This window comes from Natator depressus, chromosome 9 (assembly GCF_965152275.1).
Source record: "Natator depressus isolate rNatDep1 chromosome 9, rNatDep2.hap1, whole genome shotgun sequence".
In the NCBI taxonomy this organism is placed as follows: Eukaryota; Metazoa; Chordata; order Testudines; family Cheloniidae; genus Natator; species Natator depressus.
Genome location: NC_134242.1, coordinates 95,956,337 through 95,978,587, shown reverse-complemented (window position 1 = coordinate 95,978,587; position 22,251 = coordinate 95,956,337). Strand labels below are relative to the sequence as shown.

At 48.5% G+C, this 22,251-nt stretch overlaps 2 long non-coding RNA genes across 2 annotated transcripts in view; one reads left to right on the top strand and one right to left on the bottom strand.

The window, feature by feature from the left end:
• Window positions 1-22,251, bottom strand: part of LOC141993657 (uncharacterized) — a 136,025-nt gene that overhangs the window by 27,577 nt on the left and 86,197 nt on the right. The window contains exon 2 of the long non-coding RNA XR_012640923.1: window positions 12,826-12,904. This is a non-coding gene — a long non-coding RNA (uncharacterized LOC141993657). The remainder of the gene's footprint in view (window positions 1-12,825; window positions 12,905-22,251) is intronic.
• The window catches only part of LOC141993658 (uncharacterized), an 89,647-nt gene continuing 85,462 nt past the window's right edge, over window positions 18,067-22,251 (top strand). The window contains exon 1 of the long non-coding RNA XR_012640924.1: window positions 18,067-18,291. This is a non-coding gene — a long non-coding RNA (uncharacterized LOC141993658). The remainder of the gene's footprint in view (window positions 18,292-22,251) is intronic.

Genomic DNA, 22,251 nt, shown 5'->3' with positions numbered 1-22,251 from the left:
CTAAATTACACTGGAGGACACATACTCCAGATCTGGAGGGCACAAGCCACCTTTTTACCTGTGTGTGCTGTGCCCCCTGAAAGCACAGCCCCTAATTTCATTCACAGCTTCCAACACCTGAGCTTGAAGGAATCGGTGGAGTTACTCTGGGTTTACTCTGGTATAAGTGAGAGCTGACGTTTGCCCAGGAAATGTCACTTTCTTAGTCTTTCTGCCAGCAGTGCAAACCCAACAGCTTCTGCTTTGCCTACCAAAACTGCCCAAGCAGATCAAGCCCCCAGCTCGAAGGAGCCAGACTGAAAAGGCAGTCGCTGCTTTTATTTCATCTGCTTGCCTGCATCACTTCAAGGCCGGCTCAAGTATGATTGTTCAGCCTTGGTCTCAGCAGGTTAAGAAGAGGGAGCTTAGCTTGAGGCACGTGAGTCGTACCAGACAGAAGCGCCGGTGCAAGAGGTCACCAAGCGCTATCGATTCCTGTTTGGGCTCGGAGTTTGAAGGGTTATTCTGATCAGAAGCAAAGCACGGCAGTGGATTTTCAGTCTGTTTGAATGCCTTGGGACGCTTTCGGAAATAGAGACAGAGCTGCCAGAAAACTGACACTCCCACCAACCAATATTAATGTGTCCAGGGAGCAAACTGCAGCTTTCACCAAGTCTGGAGAGAAAAAGGGTTTTCTCCATGCAGTGAAACCCAGCACTGTTTCTGAGGAAGGAGGTGTGTGTGAAGATTGGCTGTTCTGTTTATTCCCTTTGAAGTGCCTGCCATTGGCCGTTGTCAGAAGACAGGGTACTGGGCTAGAGGGTCTGTTGGTCTGACCCTGTACAGCAGTTCTTTTGCTGAATACTGAGGCATCTCTAAAGTCATTTGGAAGATAAATATAAAGCTGAATTTCCCACTTTTGTAAAAATGGGAAATCCTGGCCCGGTGATAACGACCTATCCACTGACCTCTATTCTTGCCAGACAACTGCAGAAGGTTTAACCCTCCCATCTGCTGGATGTTGGTACGGTGCAGTGTTCACTGGACCATTATTTCCCTGCTGCTTTCTGATTGGTCAGCTGCCCTTCAGCCAGTCGAGGAACAGTTTATCTGCAGCAAGTCTGTTTAGTAAAAGCAAGCTGTCCTCTACGAATAGGCTGGCTTCTGGATTGCTGCGCCTGTGGAAATGCTATGATGTCAGTGAATAATGACCAAGCTGTCTGATGAGCTGGCATGTTTCATTGGGGGGGCAGCGTGGTCTAGTGTTTCTCAATCTTTTTGATACCAGGGACCGGCTTGCCGCCTTTCTAAACTGTATCAGGGAGATCTCAGGGACCATCGCTGGTCCACGGGCCAGTCACCAAGAAACACTGGTCCAGTGGAATGAGCAAGAGAGCAGGAGCTCCTGAGCTCTAATCTTAATGCTGTGTTTGCTGTATGGTCTCTGGGAAACCACTTAACACTTTTTCCCCATCTATAAAATAAGGAATAATGATACTTTGCCCTTGTATAGTGCCTTCTGTTGGAGGATCTCAAAGCACTTTACAAGTGTTAATTTAAACTTGCAACATCTCTCTGAGGTAGGTAACCACTGGTAGGATTAATTCATTATCGCCATGTGGGGAAGCAGGGATGTAGCTAGATTGCGCAGCATTTGGGAACAGCTGGTTTTAGTTACTTAACACACTCTCTCCTCCACCCCCCCCCCCCCAATTTTTTTCCCCCACTGATCTGCAACCATCAAGTTGTGAGCCTTACAGAGGGATGTTTGGGACCCTTTGCTCTTACTGACATCTCTTCTGTGCTCCTCCCCCTCCCCTCCCCTTGTTTGTCATGCTCACTCGCTACATCACGTGTCAAAATAGATTGTAACTTTTTGGGACTGAGACACTCAGGTAAATCTGGTCTATACAGCACCTGGCACTTTGGGGTTCCAATCCTGACAGGGGCTTTGGGCACTCCTGCATTATAACTAATCATAAGTTCCTTACCCCACCCAGCATGGAAGTCTCTGGCAAGGCTGAGCATAGCTCCTTAATTCTAGGCCAATGATTTAGCCATGAGACCATCCTTCCCCTGCTTCTCTAATTCACAGGGGTGCCTGGAGAACTGATTGGTTAATGTTTGCACAGCACTGTGGATACTTAAGGCCAGATTCTGACCGTAGGAAGGATACGGTAAGTACGGTGAGCACTGATTGTAGTAGGGGCCTCAAGCGTGTCCCATTGCAAGTGGGAACAAATCATAGACTTCAAACAGCAAGTGGCTGGCAGCCTGCAACAGCTATCCTTCCATGCCAAGGTCCTCTGGCATAGTCACTGACCCCTAAGGGTCTCCTGTTAAACTAATCTCAGTTACACTGATGTAAATCTGGAGTAGCTTTGCTGGAGTCAGTGGAGTCGTTCTGGAGTTACTCTGGTGTAACTCAGATCAGAATCTGGCTGGTAAAGCACTCATCTAAGTATTATTAGAACTGCCACTCCCTTGTAAACAGAACTGTTACCAGACAGGCGGAAGGACAGAAGAACACTCTCCCTGTTCATTTCAAAATACAGCCTGACCGATAAGTCTGCTGTTACCTAGGCTGCTGCTCCTCTTCCTCCGGCCGACACCCCCACACCACTTCCTTTCCTGTTCGGCCAAGACCCCCATTTTCTCCAAAGTTCTGTCTTTTGCCCCACACTGCTCACAGGGGTCTCTTGTTAATGTGGTAACACCTGGTTAATGTCATCCCTTCTGGGGCACAATGCCTTGTTAGCATCTAAGGTTGTTATAAGGAGGAGGGAGAAGAATGGTTCTTCTTAACCTCTGAGGATAGGACAAGGAGCAATGGGCTTAAATAGCAGCAAGGGTGGTTTAGGTTGGACGTTAGAAAAAACTTCCTGTCAGGGTGGTTAAGTGCTGGAATAAACTGCCTAGGGAGGTTGTGGAATCTCCATCATTGGGGATTTTTAAGAGCAGGTTAGACAAACGCTTGTCAGGGATGGTCTAGATAATATTTAGTCCTGCCATGAGTACAGGAGCCTGGACTAGAAGACCTCTCAAGGTCCCTTCCAGTCCTATGATTCTACCCGCTTCTCCTTGTGACTTGCAAAAGAGGTTTTTCCACTGAGATGTGTACGAATGAGTTTGTCACCTCTCTCCCATGGGAGCATACAGGCACACTCACTCCAATGCTCCTATGCTACATGGCACATAATAAAAGCTGTGCATTTTTTGCAGGGTACCAGTTTGATGATGCAGTCTGAATTCATCATGGAGCTCTTAGGGCATGTCTGCACTGCAGTTAGACACCCACAGCTGGCCCGGGCTCGCTAAGGGGCTGTTTAATTGCGGTGTAGATGTTTGGGGCCCTCCCACCTCGCAGGGTCCTAGATCCCGGGCTCCAGCCCAAGCCCAAACAGCTGCACTGCAATTAAACAGCCTCTTAGCCTGAGTCAGCTGGCATGGGCCAGCCATGAGTGTCTAACTGCAGTGTAGACATACTCATAAAGGCCTGCACCAAAGCCCATTGAAGTCTATGGAAAGACTCCCATGAACTTCAAAGAGGTGTTCACAGCAGTTTAGTTTGATTATTACAGTTATCATTTGCAGCAGGTAGTTTGCCTGTTGACCGTAACATTGCTAATAACTTACTGGGATATATAGAATGGGTGTCACAACTCTAGGTGGGTAATAACAACATCTCGCACTTTACAAAGGAGGTCAATATCCTTGCCCCCATTTTACAGATGAGGAAACTGAGGCACAGAGTTGAAATGATTGGTCCATGGCACCTAGCAAGCCAGTGGCAGAGCCAGGAATAGAATTTAGCTCTCCTGAGTCCAAGTCTAGTGCTCCTTCCACTAGGCCACACTATTTGCTGCTCCCCAATCCAAGCAGTCAGTGTTATCTGCTATGCTCCTATACATCGGCACCACTCATAGAGATACAGGCGCCAGCATGACCCTGACTGATCAGCTACTTGTGCGCTGTGGGGCAGTGCTGCTCTGGAGGAGCACAGCCCCAAGGGTGCCGCTGCACCCTGGGGACTGTGGGAAAGTCTTTGCTGCTCTCCATGTTTCTGCACAAGGTCAAAAAATTGGGTACTTGATCTTTGTGCCATGGGTGGTAGGATTTAGGGCCTGTCTAGATACAGGGCTGCACCTTTTGAACTTAAAGTCTGATTTTTTTTTTTTAATGGATTCAGTTAAGACGGTTCCAAAGGGATGTGTGAGTTTGCTGCTTTTGGCTTAAACCAGGTTTATTTCAGTTTAGTTTATTGATTAGGAGCAGGCTTAAACTAAGCTGCAACAAGCCAACCACAAGAAGCGCCCACCTTGTGGCTGGCGGCAGGTTAAATAAACCAGTGGAAGTTTGTGTGTAGACAAGGCCTGCGTGAAAGGGGAGAAATCAAGAGGAAGGAGTGAGGCAGAAAAGGGAGTGAAGAGCAAGACGAGAAGAACTGCAGAGCTGAGGAGTAAAAATGAGGGGTGGGAGGAGTGAGAGACTGAGGGGAGAAATAAACATGATAAAATATGGTGAGAAACTGTTTTTTGTTTTTTGTTTTTTAAAGGAGGGGGGGAAGCTAGGAAAAATATGAAGGAACAACAGACACTGATAAAGATGGAGGGAAAGGGAGATCCAGCTAGAGCAGGAAAGGGCACTGTGCAGTGTGAGGAGGAAAAAGGGAGACTTGCTTTTCTGCACGGGAAAATTATAGTTGTCTAAGCTCAGGAGTGAATTGAAACCACTATAGTTACACCCCGGTGTAATACTGGCATAACCTCTGCCCTGCCCCTGCATCTGGGTGCTCTTACGCCAGTATGAGGGAGGTCTTTTTCAGTGTACATTATTTTGCTAAACCAAATGAAGCCACTCCTCTGTTGGGATAAGGGTGTCCGCATGAGGACCTTTGGTCTGACCCAGTATGGCCGTTCTAATGTTCTCATAGAGTCATAGACACTAAAGTCAGAAGGGACCATTATGATCATCTAGTCCGACCTCCTGCACAACGCCGGCCACAGAATCTCACGCACCCACTCCTGCGAAAAACCTCTCGCCTATGTCTGAGCTATTGAAGTCCTCAAATCGTGGTTTAAAGACTTCAAGGAGCAGAGAATCCTCCAGCAAGTGACCCGTGCCCCAGGCTACAGAGGAAGGCGAAAAACCTCCAGGGCCTGTTCCAATCTGCCCTGGAGGAAAATTCCTTCCCGACCCCAAATATGGTGATCAGCTAAACCCTGAGCATATGGGCAAGATTCATCCTACTTCCTCTTCCGGTAGGACTGATTTACCATGATTGCAAAATGTTTGTGTGATGACTGGACCACTGTAGCTCTGTTGGTTTGGTTATTCCAGTATAACTGACCAAACTTTCCCCTGGAGGCAAGCCCTGAGTCTGCATCAACTTCTATGAGTTGTTGTGATTTGTTTGGAGGGGAGGAAAGGGGGCACAGAGTATCCCAAAGCTGGAAAGGAAGCACTGCACCGCCCTGCAGATGGCCCCTGTGACCATAGGTTCTGGGAGTGACCCCCTCCTTATGGAGTTTTTTCCCTGCCCCCTTTCCCGTGGGTTTTTCCCTCCTCCCTGTGGTTACAGGGGTACAATGGCCATCTCTCCCCATGCCATGTGACCCACCGGGCTGAGGAATCCCAGCCAGTTTCCAGTGTAACCTGTAATGGTTTTCCCCCTTTCTGCTTCGCTGTATAGCTGCAGCCTAGAACCTTCAGCAACTCCCCCACCCCACCCCAATATGGCTACACATTTGAAGAACTGGGGCAGGTATCCTCGGAGCCCCACTGAGCACTCCCAACTTACCAGGCTCTCCACAGGGTGGACTTGGAGAAGCAGAGTGGTGGCATGGCTGGGGACTGGGGCGTGGGGAGTTGTGTACAAACCCCCCAGCATGCAGAGCTCCCACTAGCTCCTAGAGCTCTGGGCAGGAGGCTTTAGGAAAGAACATGGATTACAAAATCAAAGCGGGTGAAGGCTGCCCTGAATGTGGGGTTTTTGGGAGGCCACCCTGGCACTGTGAGGCGCTACAGACTGCAGCTTGGTGACCTGCCCCTCACTCTCCAGGGCTCAGTCATACGGGAACCCTGAGCACTGCTGTATGGAGGGAGGTGTGAGGATGAGGCTCTGGTGTCCCAGGCTGCCATAACCCCTCTCCTAGTGCTGTCTTCAGCATCTCCTAGCATCCACCTTGCTGCAAGTTGGCCACACCTGCCATTGCCCGTGCTATGCCTGTACCGATGCATTCTCCTGTAGCCAGTCAGCTCCTGGGTGACCAGCAGGGGGCCTTCCCTCACCAGTGCCATGGCCAGGCTAATGGCAGCCCTGCTCCAGTTGCCATAAATGAGCTGTCTGCAGGGCACTCCCAATCTACCCCTTGCTCCTTCTTTGGGCCTGGAACATCCCTTGAACGTGCGCCCTGCCCCTCTGCATGCTGGCTGGACCACCCCCCGAAGAGCATGGCTGCGGCAGCAGGGAGTTGTATCTGGTGCTGCTTTCCTCCAGGATATTTTTGGTGCAATGTGTCCGCTGCTTACAGAAATGCCTCTTCTCTCCTGAGAGTTTTGTGAACAGATTCAGGCCACCTGGTGTAGCCATGCATTGCCATAGCTGCAGCAGATGGTTAAGGAGAGAAGTGGAGAGATGGGAAAGAATTCAGCTCAACTGATGTCCCTATTCCTGGGATGTTGGGGGTGGGAGGGGAGAGGATTCTCCTACTTAGAAAAATACGAAACTTTATATGATCTGATGTAGTTTTTTTGGAGAGGTAGATGGGGGGGGGTTTGTGTTTTCTGGGGTAGTCAAGAAGAGCATCTCAAGTGCCTCAATCTTTCATGGGTTCTTGGAATGAAATGGGACTTCTGGGCCCAGTATGTGGTCAGTATCTCAGTGCACTCCCATTGTACTCTGTGTATGTAGGGGTGAGACTCGCTGTATGACAGATTCCACTGACATTCCATTGTATGCGTTGTACATTTTAAACCTACGTTATCTGAATAGAAAAGGTGAAGAATTTGCTGGGTTTGACAGGTACACAAGGAATTTTGCTCTACTGCCTATGTAAATGTAAGACTGTAAAATTCACCTTGTTTCATTGGCTAGCTTTTCTCATAAACAACAAACTGCCTCTGCTTAGACAGGAAGCCTTATTGTGGCGGTGTGGGACAAGCTGACAGTGACTTACTTTGCTAAGCCTGTAAGCCGTGGTTAGTTTGTATCCAGTTCAGGAAATTCTGTTAGTGTCACCTCACCCTTTCTTAGCCCCATGGCCCCTAACAATGTATTTTTTTGGCAAATGATTCTCCCCATCTCCCTCTACATACGTGTTTACAAATGCAGACTCTAAGCCTAAAGGAGGGATTTCTCAATAACAACCAACCTACAGTTCATTTTGCATGTGTGCGTGTGCAATTTGAGTGTGTTATCAGCCAAAAGCCAAGTGTCTTCAACCACCCTTGAAATGCCATAAGCCCTATGGCTTGGCTGAATAGTCTGCTTGTTACTAGACCACAGCAACATGATCTAAGAATACAAGCTAAAGTCCCACCTGCCTTATACATGCAGATTATTGAATGGAGGAGGTGGAAAAGGGAATGATAAATGAACAACACAAATGTAGCCAAACATAACTCTTACATAGTGCTTCCCAAAGAGCTTTAGCCCAAATGGTATGTTTCTATTCTTGGTATTTGGGTGATTAGAATGGGAGCTGCAGCTTATGGTCTGACTAATAATCATTAGTCATGTAAAAGTGCCAAGAGCTTGACAGGCACTTACTGATGACCTAAATCAAATAAATGTGACATCGCTGACAAGTGGCTAGATCCCTTTGTGTCCTCCATTCTAAAACCATCAGCCAATCGGTCCCGCTGAAGCATGTAAGTGTAATGGCCACAGTGAATTGGGCTTTTGACTGCCTCTATTTTTTGGGGGTACCCAGCTTGACACACCGTAAAGAATCCTGTTTTTCAGAAAGTACTGAGCATCCTTCTGAAAATCAGGGCTCTGCATGGTGTCTCAAGCCGGGCACCTAAAAAATCGAAGCACTCGAAATGACCAGTCACTTTAAATATTTTGCCATAGGCCATGAAGCTACCGGGGCTATGGCTCGATCACTTTTTGGATGGGTCAAACCTACGTGGCACTGTGCCCCCATGCCACTCGCTAAGATTTGGAGGGAGTGGTTATAGGTGCTCAGGGGCCAGGATGGGGGTGTCAGGCTGGCGCTGGAGGGAGGGACAACTCAGAGGAGAAGAGGAGGGTCAAGCAGGGTGATGGGGCAATGGGGCTACTCATGCTTAAACGCCTCAAGGCCTCGCTCTCTGGGTCTACACATCCCCTCTTCTGTTGCAATAAGAACAACATTGTACAAAGGAGCTGGGACCGTGGTTCTACTTTGGAGCCGAGCTCAATCCCTGTTCACTTGCACTTATCATTCATTGTCAATTAGAGACCAAGCAGCAACATTTGGAGGCGCATATGACTGGCTGGCTCAGAGAAGACCAAGCACCTTTATGTACGTATGGCTGCCTAAAATGATTTGCTCAGCTTTAAATGATGGAAATTTCTTCTCCGAATGTTTTAAACTAGGAAATAGCATTGCTTCTCAAACCTAAAAAGCCTCTTTTATGTGACTATTTCTTTGGTGACCAAAGTGTCTGAGTTTTACAAGAGCTGCTTATCCTTTGATAAAACAAAATCAGTGAATTTACGCTGACAGCTTCAGATGCCGTGGAAACCCAAGCAACCTTTCCCCAACCTACGTTGCTTGTTGGATCATGTATTAAGAATAAACTGCAAAAGCATCTTGGTAATTTAATGAGTAATAAAGAAGACTGTTTTATTTATATATAAAAGATTTTTAGAACCCTAAATTGTTACCAGAAACACTTACCCAAAACGAAAGGTTGTGCTAGGTGGAAGGGGTATTTTTGTCCCACAATTAAAAACACTTAAAAAAAAAAAATAAAATGCAAAGAAAGATTGGGGCAGAGTCTGAACAACAAAATCATTAGTAATCAGTCACAGCCTGTGTCATGATACCCTCTGATACTTCATTAAAACAAAATTAGGGACCTGGCTTGCTCTTAGCTTTGACCTCTTTTGCCTTTTGGAAATATTGATGAAGGTGCTTCCATGCAATTTGGAGGAACAAGTAGCTTCACAGTGTTAACAGTTAGTCAGTGATGTGGGTTTTTTCCTCGGTTATTGTTACAAGAAGGCAAGTTCTGGAGCACAGAAAAACCACTTACCCAACCAGAACAAATTAATTGCGTGTGCACAAATTCTGCCACTTGTACACAGATGCACCATTCTGCCACATATATACACACACATCCCCTTCTTCTGCAGCTTTTTCTTCTAGCAACACAACTTGTGAAACAAATGAAAGCCCCAGCATTGCACCATCCCTTATTAATCTAGTAGTCTTTAGGAAAATTAGAGGATTAATTAAACGTCTTCATGCAATAACATAATGCTAACTGTTTACACTAAGCCACATTTACTTATGCAAATGATCATAACTGGAAAATTACTGCCTGTATAATTGTAATAGGAAATTAAAAAAATGTGGAGGACATGCAAGGCAATCATTTTTTAATTATAAGCTCCAGAATGAACGCGGGGAAGACCTAATCTGCCAATGTAAATGTTAATTATCAATTTAGTGGATAGGTGCAAATGAGCTTGAAAGCTATGGGCTGTAATTATAACAGTCGAAGGGCCCAATCCTACCAACTTGCTCACATGAGTTTTCCCAGTGACTCCATGTGAGTAAGTGTTGTAGATGCAAATCCAGAGATTCCATGTCTGACCCTGAACGGAGCAGCCTCCTCTCACTGGAGTCTGTGGGAACTGAGAATGCTCGGCATCTCCCGGGGGGAGCCTTGTTTACACTGAAGCCATGTGGAACTGATTCCAGTAGTATTGGATCAGGCCCCCATGCCACTTATGTTCAGCACATATGCTGATAAATTCAGTTGCGCGCACACAACAATTTGTTGCTACTATATTTAAAATGAAATGGTCCCAGCTTGGGACCTAAATGCTAGGATCTTGGGGTAGCTCTGTGAGCAATTAACCCTAACAGGGTCTGTGCAGGCAAATAGGGAAAGCAAAACCTCCCTGTTTGCACGTACCAGTGAACTCCAGTGTATTTTTTGTGTAATGATTTAAGACACTTCGCTCCTGGATTGAATAGTAGGATTTTGTTTTCCTATGCTGCTTTAATGAGCAAAAATGACAATGGAAGAAGTCCTAGTTGCTGTTTACATGACAGGCAGATCATTTGCCTTCAGTTCTCGGGGTTGCCCATTGATAAGACACTTTGCACAAGCTCAGATTAATGGGTAAGGTACACTTTGGAGATGCTGTATTGTCACTAGACTGCAGGGTCACTGCATGGTAAGTCAGAGGGTCTTCAAAGGGCTTCCACATACCGGATTGCACTGCAGGATACATCAACAGGGTTATTGCGGAAAGAACTGGGGAGAAGCATGAGAAAATGGCTGCATTTAGGCCCCCTTGTTGTGGGAAAATGCAGCAGGAACTAGCCTGTTTCTGGCTATCGAGCAGCAATAGAGATCTAGTCATTCTCGACTGCAAGGGTGGCAGATGCCAGGAAACAAGGGTGGGGAGGGGGAGGCTCTGTCAGGGAAAAGCCCAGGCCCTGGAGAGGTGTGTGGGAGTCTCTTCCCTTCCCCCAACAGACCTGGGAGGTGGTCTCTGATGACCCTTTTTTTTTTGGTCTCCTCACCCAGGATGCAGGTCTATTTTCACCTGGGGAATGGGTCCTTTGTCCCCTCTTTCTCCCCCCACACCCCATGGCTGGTATGGATGAGATCGCTGAATGGGAATCTTTCTTCCCAGCCTGCACCCTGGGGAGTGCAGCTACCCTGGTCTATAGACTGGGGTCTGCCTTACCTCCTGGCCCCTGAGAAATAGCATCACCCCTCCTAGCAGGCAGGATGGAACCCTAGCTGACTCTCTCCCTTTCCCTTTCCCCAGGGGAAGGGGGATCCCCAGATAGGGGGTGTCTCTATCCCAGTGTGACGGAGCCCTGTGGTCAGGCCAGTCACAGGGATGTCTCTGTCTCCAGAGAGGTGATCCCCTAAGTTCTCTCCAGCGGCAGATCAAAGCACGATAGCTGTCCTGCAAGGGGAGCAAGTATGTGGCAGGTGACACCTTATCTGTATGTGTGCAGCAGCCACGTTAGCAGGATGTGTGCTTGTATAGTCGTCTGCGGGGAGGATGCCTGTGATTATGCATTCAACAGGCATTGGGAGGTGTGCAGGGTGGAGCCAATGCAGTGAACTTCAAAGAGCTCCCCCTTGTCATTCAGCCTGGCCCCATGTCGCTGTAGCCTTTCTCACTGGAGATTAGATACGTAGCTAGATTAGATAGAATGATGAAAGTGCATAGTACATGCTGCTTTCCAGCCTGGGGGTTACATGCATCCCTCTCTCTCCCCCCTCCCCATCCTCCTCTTTATACTCACTGCCACAAACTTCAACCAGGAGCGGCCCAGGCTCTACGTCCGTATTATTCTCACCATCTTCCTGACAGGCGTAGTAATATACAGAGCTATCTCAAGCTGGGACCATTTGAATGAGGGAGATTTCAAATGTCTCACTGAGGCACAATGCAACAAACTGCTTCATAAGGTGGGCATGTGAGACACTGGGGAAACTAACTACAAATGAATCCAAGAGGAGGGACAGTTGGCAGGGCTGCCGAGAAGGTTTGTCAGCTGGAAAACTGAAATATGTCACTGTTCTAGAGAAGCACTAATAATGGGTGTGTCTGGTTGGTTGGGGTTTATTAAACTGCTGCTTAAACTGTTTTGCTACTGTAATAAAGATTCAGCAGCCTTAGTATAGTAACAATAACATTTGCTCAATGGCTAAGATCCTATTAAGTATTTCTCAACAGAAAACCCCCAGAATACATAAATAATTGGTCATGGCCAGTTTCTGATAGCCTTCCTCACACTGAGCCGTACAACTCTTGCAATAGTTGTGACTATTACTGGATCAAAGTACTAATCAATGTGATTTATCTGAATCTAGCCCCAATTTAATAACAACAAAATATATAATTGGCAAATTCCCAGATTGTTTTTAGTTTGTTTGATTTCTAATTTTGCTCACTGGGATTCATATCTCCCTTTCCTGAGACATGCTGTAAAATGAATTGACAAGCTAAGCATCATAATGTGAATATTTCTGAAATATTTGTTCAGTCGGATATTGCAGTAGAAATTCCAAGGCCTTCCTATACGTACAAGAGTGTTCATGCAAGCAGCCTGTAACAAAAGAAGCTTTTGCTACTCAAACAGATTTTTTTATTTTTGAAGGGTACTTCTTTGAACATTAAGCCTTTCTCATGCCACAAAGTGTTTGCATTCTTTTGTCTTGCATCCCTTTTAAATTTTCCCCAGGACATTTCAACTATTTTTCTCTCTCTCTCATTGCTCTACTCAAAACCAGTAAACTAATAGGTGATGAAGGGCTGAATAATATTTCCAAACTTCCTGAAAGATTTTTCTCTAAAGGTATTGAAAGGGAGGAAAAACAAAAACACATGTTGCAGAATACTTGCATATTTTACACAGCCTTTTTATAACATAAAATATCAACCCCGTATGTGATTACTTTGAAGAAACTTCTAGGAAGCACAATAAATTCAGGGTTTTTTTTTTTTTTGCACAGTTCATATGCATGCTCATTTATTTCTTATTATACAGCAGTTGTTTTCTCACCAGTTCTATTGGAGTTGTGGTTCTATAATATCTCATAATCAAATCACATTATTACCAAGGTTACGGTGTCTAGTTAGATCAAAATACTTACGAAAATGTTGACAGCCAAGGATTTTTCAGAATGAAGGCAGGCTGAATGGTGCAATGGCTTATTTCTCGTAGTATGTCACCTGGGGAGATGTGAGGTCAAATCCATTACTAGTTTAACCAGGTGAAACTGCACCAAAGCTAGTGGTGTCAATAGAGCTGGAGCCACTTAAACCGTATGTGGCCCAGGTTTTTAAAGGTATTTGGATCTTGCTGAGCTCAGTGTTGCAACACCTAACTGATTTAGGAACCTAAATCTCATTTTCAAAAGGGATTTAGGCCCTTAGGAATCTAAATTCCATCAACGGTGGATGGTGCCTAAATCCCTTTTGAAAATGAGATTTAGGCTGTTGCAACACTGAGCTCAGCAGGATCTAAATACCTTTAAAAATCTGGGCCTGTGTCCCTTGGGCTCAAGTTTTGTATTAGGTCCCAACTCTGATCTAAAGCATGTCTCTTGTGGACTTTTTTCACATTAGAAAGACTCACCAACCCTGCCTTATAATTTGACATGATTGTCACTGCTCAGCAGAGGCCATTGATATCAGTGGGAGTCTTTCCATTAACATAGTCTTTCCATGGTGCTATTTTATGTATTAAACAAAACTGTGGAGTCAAAACACACGGGGGGGGGGGGGAAATATTTGTGATTTGGGGTGTACCTGTCTGCTAAGGTGACAGGCTAGAACCCTATCTACTAAACTAGACCAGTTCAATCAACTTCAGGTACTTCTGAACACACGCAGTTTAGATATCTCAGCGACTTGACCTATGCTCTTATCTGTGACATGCTGGCACTGTGATTGATGTCACTACCACTTGTGGAGTCCTATATCGGGAAACAAAAGATGCTAGCTTCAGCCAACTGTGGGACAATGGAATAGTTTGGGTACGCACCCATGGGCAGTCTGAGGGTCAGTTACTGCACATCCAGCTTGTATCTACTATAGGTGAAATCTTGACCTATTGAAATCAATGGCAAAACTTCCATTGACTTCTGTGGAGTCAAGGTTTCATCCTATGTATATATCCTGAACACCTTACTGAGTATTTACTGGAACAGTCTTTCTTCACTTGCCTTATGTGAATTGCTACAAATTTAAAGTGTTGACTGATGCTCCTGACCCAAGAATAATGTAAGACAGTAGGAAGCAACACAAACAAACAAACAATGCAGATAAAGGATGGTTGAATCTGTAATAAGATCTTAAATGTTTCTTTGAACTAATTAATTAAAACATATATTAAATATCATTATTAAATCTCACTGGTGGTGAAAGATGGGACTGCAGTCTATATTCCTTGTATTTCATTATTCACAGGATCTGTGTGAGGTCAGTTGGTGTATACATGAGCTAGAGAGCAACATACTGGAGAATGCAGAGGACATCAGTAAAGGCATCACATCAGTAAAGGTAATCCTTCCATATGATTGAGTTAGCTATTACTTTCAACTAAACTAAACAAATGTGTGATCCTGAGCAGGCTCAAGGTCAGCATCATTCATCAGCCAGGGGGAGTCATGATCTGCCTTTGATTTTCAGTTTATTCAAGCCAATTTCCTCTCTGCTTCCTCAAATTGTTATGGTCTAAATATTTAGGATCGCAGGTCCTTGTCCAAAGCACCTCTTGGTAGGGTTGGAATAACAGACCATAGAAACAGGAATGATCTATTTGGTCGTGTCCCCCTGCTACTTATGAAGAACTGTTCGCTACTGTACGGTCAGGTGCGCTTTTCCCATGAGTGGGGTTCTGCCGGTCCCCACTGGACAGGCGAATAACCCGCACTGTCGAGCTTTCCCTGATATCCAGCCGAACCTTCTCTTGGTCTACCTTCTTCCCCCTACTCTCACTTATCCCTCCTTAGGCCAGCCTAGGCTATTCTTTCTCCTTGGTTGTCTTCTACTAGTTGAACTTGCTTTGGGTCGGTACCATATCCCACGTTAACATTAATGCATCTTCCGAGCACAGCCAGACACAGGATGCTCATCTTAGCAAGACACATGATCCGGAGAGCATATTGTACCCGCTCCTGTGCATGGCTGGCAAGGGAGAAACGGAGAGGTCCTGAAGGCCCAGGAGCCAAACGTTTTCCGACAACCTACCAGCCGGACTGTGCTATGGCTGGTGAGCCAGAGAGAGTAATGCCCTCACTGAGACATTTTAAGGCAGATCCTCAGCCGCTGTCAATGGGCAGAATTTCGTCAGCTTTCATGGAAATAAGCTGATCTACACCAGCCGAGGATCTGGCTATCTGATTTTGTCACAAGTCTGGTGATTTTCTTTTAGCTGGAGAAAGCCACTCCATGGAAAAAAAACCCAGTGACTTCCAGTTTTACGTGCATTACAGCAAGTTGAAATCTCCAGAGGGAGCCTGCTAAGTTCCACTCTGCCTTCCCTGGCATATGAGCCCTCCTCCTCCCCGTGTGCCTCCCAAAAGACAAAGTGGGATTCGCTTATTCCGCCAACTCCACCACTGTTAATCTGCCTGATTCATGAATGAAAGCCAGCACCACGCAGTGTTCAGATAACCTGCCTTAGTTCCCAGCAGCATGCTTGCACTGTTCGATCTGGCCTTTTCGCTCCAGATCATCCCTACTCCGGAAGTTCCCGTGTAGGGGACTGGCAAGGCTGTTGCCTTGGCCGACTCTCCCTGGCCTCGTTCCATCAGAGAAGAGGGGACCTAGGTTTAAGGCCCCTGCATGCCCACGCCGAACAGACGGAGGTGGGGTTTAACGCCCCGGGCCAGCGGGACCCCAGGCTGCACAGGGGTCAGGGCTGTGTCTGTGCCTTTCAAAGCCCCATGGTGGCTGAAGCTATGCTGCCAGGGACTTCCCAGCAGCTGCTCCCCCACAGCACTCAGCGGCGATGGCCACAAGGAGAATGGAGGTGGGGGGTGCCCGCTATGCCAGCCCTGCACTGGCAGCGGCCTAGGGGCAGCGCTCCGGCGAGGTTATTGCAGGGAGGGACCGTTCTGCTGGCCAGGGGCTAGAGAGGGAGGAGCCGTGTCCCTGCTCCCCTGTGCCCTTTGGGCCTGGGGCACAATGCAGCCCCGGGGGGCGGGGAGGAGTGCTCCCTGCACTTCCCAGAACCCCCCTCGCTGCCATCCCCGCTGGGTCCAGCAGGGGGCGCCACTACTGAGGGTTTAACAGATGAAACCAAACTCGCCCCAAAGTCCTCTCTGCTGGGGGGGCTGGTTGCACCTCCTCAGGGTGCGTGGGAGGTGCTAACCCCTAAAGAGGCAGGTCATCTCCTACTAAGGCTAGTACCCCCCCCCCCCAGGTGCTAGGTGACAGGCAGCGGCTGAAGTCTCTCTTCCCTCCAGGAGTCAGATCTCCCAGAGCTGGGGGTGTTATAATGTGTTATAATGGCTCAGAAACAGCTCCCCCCACCCCCATTCCCGAGGTCCCCAGGTAACGATTCGGCACCAACAAACCCGGCGGCTTTAATGGCCGTACCTCCTCCCGGCCAGTCAATAATTTATAGGCGGCAGTAAATTAAATAGGTTTCTGCGCCTTTAAAAACGGAGCCGCCGAGCGGCAAACACCCACCAGAGGGAAGTTAACCCCGATGCCTGCCCCGCTGTAAAGAGCCTGGCGAGCCCCGCTCTGCTCCGAGGGGAACCGAACCCGCGGCCGGGGAGCTGGCTGCTCCCGCCCCGCAGAAGCCAGAGGGTCGCGTTGCTCCGCGCCCGGCCTGCAGGAGCGTTTGCAAGGTCCCCTCCTGATCGCCTTGACCATGAAACCCGACTCGCGAGCACTTGACCTGAGTGTCCAAGGGCAGCCCTTTCCCTCCAGTAATTGTCCCCAGGCGGCCCTGGAAACCCGACCCCTGGGCGCGTTCCAGGCAGAAAACAAACTCCCTGGGAGCAGGGAACGGGACCCCGGAGCCCGCGCGGCTTCCCCCAGATCCAGAGGCACTCCCCAAACACACCCCAGCACGGTTCGCTCAGTCAGGACCAGCTCACAGGGCTACAGTAAATCCGCAACATACAACCCCTCCCCCCCCCCCCGGTGTTGAAAGTGATTGTAGTGATTTCGCAGCTTTCCCTCTGCAGTGGTTTGCTTGTAAAGGGGTTTTTTTTTAACTAATGCGCTCATTCGTTGTCTGCAACCAGACGGTTAATTAAGGTGACTTTTGTTAGATCATTACAGATCATCAGGAAAACATTCTAATAGATATAATTATAATACAATCTGTTCCAACACCTGCACGTATTCCTGTTTGCTCCGAGTGTCTGGCACCCTACCGGCTCCGCAGTCCTGCTGGATTTTTTCCCCCGACCAGAAGATTTAATGTGTGAGAGGAGATAGATTTCACGAAAACGTGGCGTCCCTTCTGTAGCTGCATCTGCTCCGTTAGATTAGGAAAAGTAAGACATTTGGATCCTAATTGCACATAAGCGGTGATGTGTTCACCCTGTAATTCATTTAATGAAGTTCAGATGAAACTCAGAAATTGGTCAAGTAAAAAGCCCCCTGTCGAGTCTATTGTGGGAGGGGAAGAGAGTGCCAGAGGTAACGTGGCACAGGGGGCCAGGGACAGATGTTACCTATGAAGCCAGCATTGTGATTGGCCTACAAAGAACACATAATTGTGCCCCCCCGCCCCCACCAAAGAAGGAAGGATATTTCCTAACTCAGCATATGTTTCTGACACGAAATCGAAGCTCGCCCGATCTTGAAGGAACAAACGTTTCGCCAGCAGATTTTATTCAGAGATGGGCATGTACATGGCCTGTTGGAGGAGCCAGGCAACAATGTGGTCAGACCGGCGGGTCTGAGCAGCAAGCCATAAACCTGCTCCATCCCGTTTGCCAATGACCTTTTAAAAGTGTGGCCCACTTTTACCCCAGGCCACCTTTCGTTCCTGCGCGGTGCAGCGGTGGCGGCGCCCAGGCAAATCGTTCCTGCAAAACCTAGTCCTTGTAACCGACCTGTTCCATTCCCGAGGGCTGGGTTTTAAGATCTTTACTTCTGCTGTGTAGTTTAAAGGGGTGTGTGTGAGATTTTCTGGTGTCTCGGGATTAGTCTTTGGAGTGGTCCGAGAACACCACCAGGATTTGGAGTTTTAAATGTATGCAACAGGGGCTGTGCACAGATACCATAGATAGAGACTGGTGCACGCCATATGCATCCTGTATGACTCTCCCCCTCCTCAGCCCTCCCCTTTTTGGAAGCCCTGTACAGCTGGGAATGAATTAAAGTTAACCACTGTAATACTAGATCGCCGCTTTGTTTGCTTTGCCTCCGTCTGCGTAGCAGATATAGACAGAACTTTACAGCTCAGATGGGAGCTCAGCCCTGAGATCAACAGTTAGGGATTTCGGGATCCAGACACTATGACATTGCAGCTGCATCGCGGCAGCAAAACCCATCGACTGTCCAACCCCTGCAGTTCTCACTCCCGCAAAACTCCCAGGGGTTCTGTTGGGCCCGGGAGGCCGAGCCGGGTGCCTGGCTCCAATAAGGTAAGCGATTCCCATCAGCTAGCTCACCTCTTAACTTGTTGGAAGGAGGCTGGGAGGGGGAAGAGTCCTACCAGGGCCGAAACTAGAGCAAATTGGAAAAGCAGAGAGTGGAGATCAGCTAGCCAAGTGCAGGACACCCCCTGCGGGAAAGCAGCCCTGGAAGAAGAATCCTGCGAGAGGGTGTCGGGTTTTGTGTTTCTCTCTGTTTTGTGTTGGGATATGAATGAAGAACGAGAGTTGCAGTTTGGTGTCCACAGTTAGCTGGAATCAAATATCCTACACAGGTTAATCCCGCCGCTTTGCTTATCACCCAGAAGTGTGGGTCGCTCACAAACATATTATTTTTATTGCTGGAAGAGTGTCCTGTCCTAATGAACCTTTCACTGATTTGCCCCTTCCGGAACTGCTAGGGAGAGCTAATCTGGGGCTACACTATAATGTAACTGCCTTCGTTTGGTATTAAGAATTGTGGCCATCTATTTCTTCCTGCCAGTTCGACCGCCCTTTCTCCACTCGGGAAATAAAGCTGAGAGATGCCCGGGAAATCTCCCTCCCGAGGCATGGGGATTTCTACGATAAACGATAGCACTGTCTAGGGCGATGCTTTGCATGGGTGAGCTGGACCGCTGTAGGTGCGTCGGCAAGTGAGAGGCTGTACCTGTTAGCCACGTTTTAAACGTGGCCCCGCAGGGGGACAGGCACCGGGAACTGCGGTTGTGGAAGGAACGGGCTAGAATCGTTCATCACGATGTTCCCTGGGTGGATGTGTGCAAACCTCCGTAGTAACGAGTTTAGAGGGGAGGACTGGGGAGGGGGAAAACCCAACCAGCGGAAGTCAGCCTCCAAAGGGAGACCATTCAGTCGTGAAAGCACCAAAACTAGAGTTTGAACATCTAACCTGTTTACATTTCTATCACATCGAATCAAGATCAGACAGTTCAACTTTAAAAAAAAATCTGTTAAACTTCAGGCAAAGACCCCTGCAGAGAATGACACTGTACCAACCACGTACCCTCTCTTGTCTGTTTCTGGGTCTGCCCCGGCACCACTGCAACCCGTGGGAGCTTTGCCCTGGACTTCGGTGGGCTCAGGGTCAGGCCAGGTGTAAAAAACCGCGCTCTATCCCGTTCCGATTTCTTAGGTCCACCGCGTGTCCACACAGCGTTGGTTCCTGTCTAATCCTGTCTGCTCTGATGTCCTGCCCATGGCACGCACGGAGGCGAACTCAATCCTAGCAGCCCCCTGAACCAGAGCTTGAACGCCCCCCGCCCCTTTTAAAACGCCGGTTTCGTTTGTAATTGCTCTATTTAAAAACGCTGCTAAGCAGTCCCAAGAGCCAGGAGAGATCTGATCTGTCACATAAAAACAACCCTCCAGTTTTGTCACATTAAAATGATGGAAACCTTTAAACAAACTGTGGGGGGATCCACCCAAGACACTTTCAGGGTGAGTGATCCTTCACAAAGTTCATTTTTAAAATGTCATACAAGATTTAATGCACACCCCTTGAAAAGCCTCCAGTGGAGCGAGGCCCCTGCTTGGTGAAGTCTGGGAAGACGCTGCCGAAAACAGTGTGGGTCCTATAGGCGCGGGGAGGGGGGTAGTGGGAACCCCCCCCCCCGCTGCTTAAGAGGAGCGATGTGGAGAGAGCCCGCTCTCTGTGCTCCCTGGGCGGACTCTGCAGCTGAAGGCGGGGTATTTCACCCAGGAAACCTTATGCCCAAATAAATCTGTTAGTCTTTGAGGTGCCAACAAACTCCTTGTTGTTTTTCTGGGCAGAATGGTGGCGCAGCTGCAGCGTGTCTGCGCATCCTCCAAGTGCGTAGACACACCCCGGTGCCAGTGAGTAAGGTGTGTGTACACACACACAAACACACACCCCTCAAGCCCCACGCCCAGACTGCAGCGAGGAATGACCGGAGCAGCGTGACCTGGGGCTTGCACATTGGGCTTGCCACGCTGCTGCTTAGCGCGCCGTTTCCTGGTCCGGCGGGCGGGGTGATCGCGGCCCGGGGTGCCCTGGGGCGCGGCGCTGCGCGGGGCTGGCCCGCTGCGCGGGTCCCGCACGTGGCCCGCATTCGCGCTGAAATCCGGCCCCCCGCCCCAGCTCATCACAACGGAAGGGGCCGGGGGAGCTGCTCCGTCCCGCTTGTTCCTGCAACAGGAGCCGGGCGGAGCAGCTGCGCGGGAGGCGCCAGCCTGCGCCGGGCCCGGGCGCCGAGCTGCGCCGCCCGCTGCGGGGCGAGGGGAAGGCGGCCCGCGGGCCTGTGAGAGGGCGGTTCCGGGGGGAGCCGGGAGCGGAGATTTACGATGCGGGCGGACAGAGCGTGACAGCGGTATATCACCGCCAGGCTGGGCCGGGAGAAAGCAAAACATCTCGCCCACAAAAAGCCGCGTTGTTAGGACAACGCGAACTATCCTTGCCGGGATTCGTTCCGCTTCGGAGGCGTTTACATTCAACGGGGGCAAGCGCAGCCGCCTCCCCGCCCCCAGACCGGGGGTTTCGCACGAAGGAGAGTCCTGGGTTTGCGCCTTCTACTTATTTTGCCCCATTCAGGGGCCACTTGTATAAAACAAACAGAAAGCTCCGCACTAGGGCGCTGCTCGGGGCCAGGCCGGCTGGGCGGGGGGCAGATAAAAGCAGCGCGCCCCGGACTCCGGGTCTTACAAGGAGGGGGGGACTGGGACCTCCCCCCCCCCCCCAGGTGGTGGTGTTGGGAAGTAAAAAGACAACACTTAAAAACTGACCTCGGGAGCCGGCTCTCCTGGGCCATCTGTGATTCACTCGAGGAGGCGTGACACACAGTTGGTTGGCTCACAAAGGCCCAGAGTATCTTGACACGGTTTGGGAAAGGTTTTAAAACAGCAGCTCGACCCCCTCCCAAGCCCCAGACACCGCGTTCGGCAAGTTGTATCCCACTGCTGGGGGTATGGAGTTTGGGTGGGCAGCCTGGCGTCTGATGCTCTATAACTGGGGAAGAGAGTTTGTACCTTAAAAAAAGACACTCAGGGCTGATCAAATTCCCTTAGTGCCCTTCCACCTCCGGGTTAGTTTGGTCATGTGTAAAGTTTACTCTGGTCCAGATCCGAAAGAATCTAGTATAAGAGACCACAAAAGAAGGAAAGAAATATGCTAGGCTTCAACCAGAAGAATCCTTAATTTAATCCTGATTATTTTACCACAACGATCTGATAATTTCTTGCATCAAAACGGAAATCAACCGTAACTTTCCTTTGGAGAGATGCCACTTTCTTTCGTCCCAAAGTTACCCGTGTTCCATGCAAAACTGGTACTCTCCTCACTTTTAGTGTCTGATCACGATTTACATCAGACAAAAAGAATCATGAAGCTGAGGATGTAGGAAGGTTGTGCACACTAAATGGGGAGTTGCACAGCATTTTAAGATTCCTGTGTTACTTTTTTTTTTTTTTGCACTTTTCATTTTCTTGCACATTGTATCCCATATTTGGGCCTCCGCAGCATGAGATGGAAAAAGTCAGCTAGTGCCAGATCTCTTCTGAAGCCTAGTTACTGCTCAGAATTCAATAGGAGAAGATCATCTAAATAACAAGCTGCCTGCAGGAGCCTGTGTAACCGTTTTCCAAAATATTTTGTCTCCCACAGAAGTCTCAAAGCATATGCACTGAATTACTTTTAACATTGGTGCAGATCAAACTTTTTTTCAAGTCACCATTGTGGGGAGGTTAACACTTTACACATTTTAAACCTAACAGCTATTGCTCGTTTTTAAAATGTCTACAGGTGTCCTGAATATTATCAACTCAGTATCATAGGCCCGCAAACTTGTCTGCCCCTGTCCTGTTTAAAAGTTGAGGTCAGGATTTAGGCCCTATTAATAAATAAATAGCAGCATGCAAGTCTGCATCTAGATCCCAGGGACCTGCAGTCTTTATTCTGATTTCAATGGCAGATTTTGCCTATGTTTAATAATATAGTGA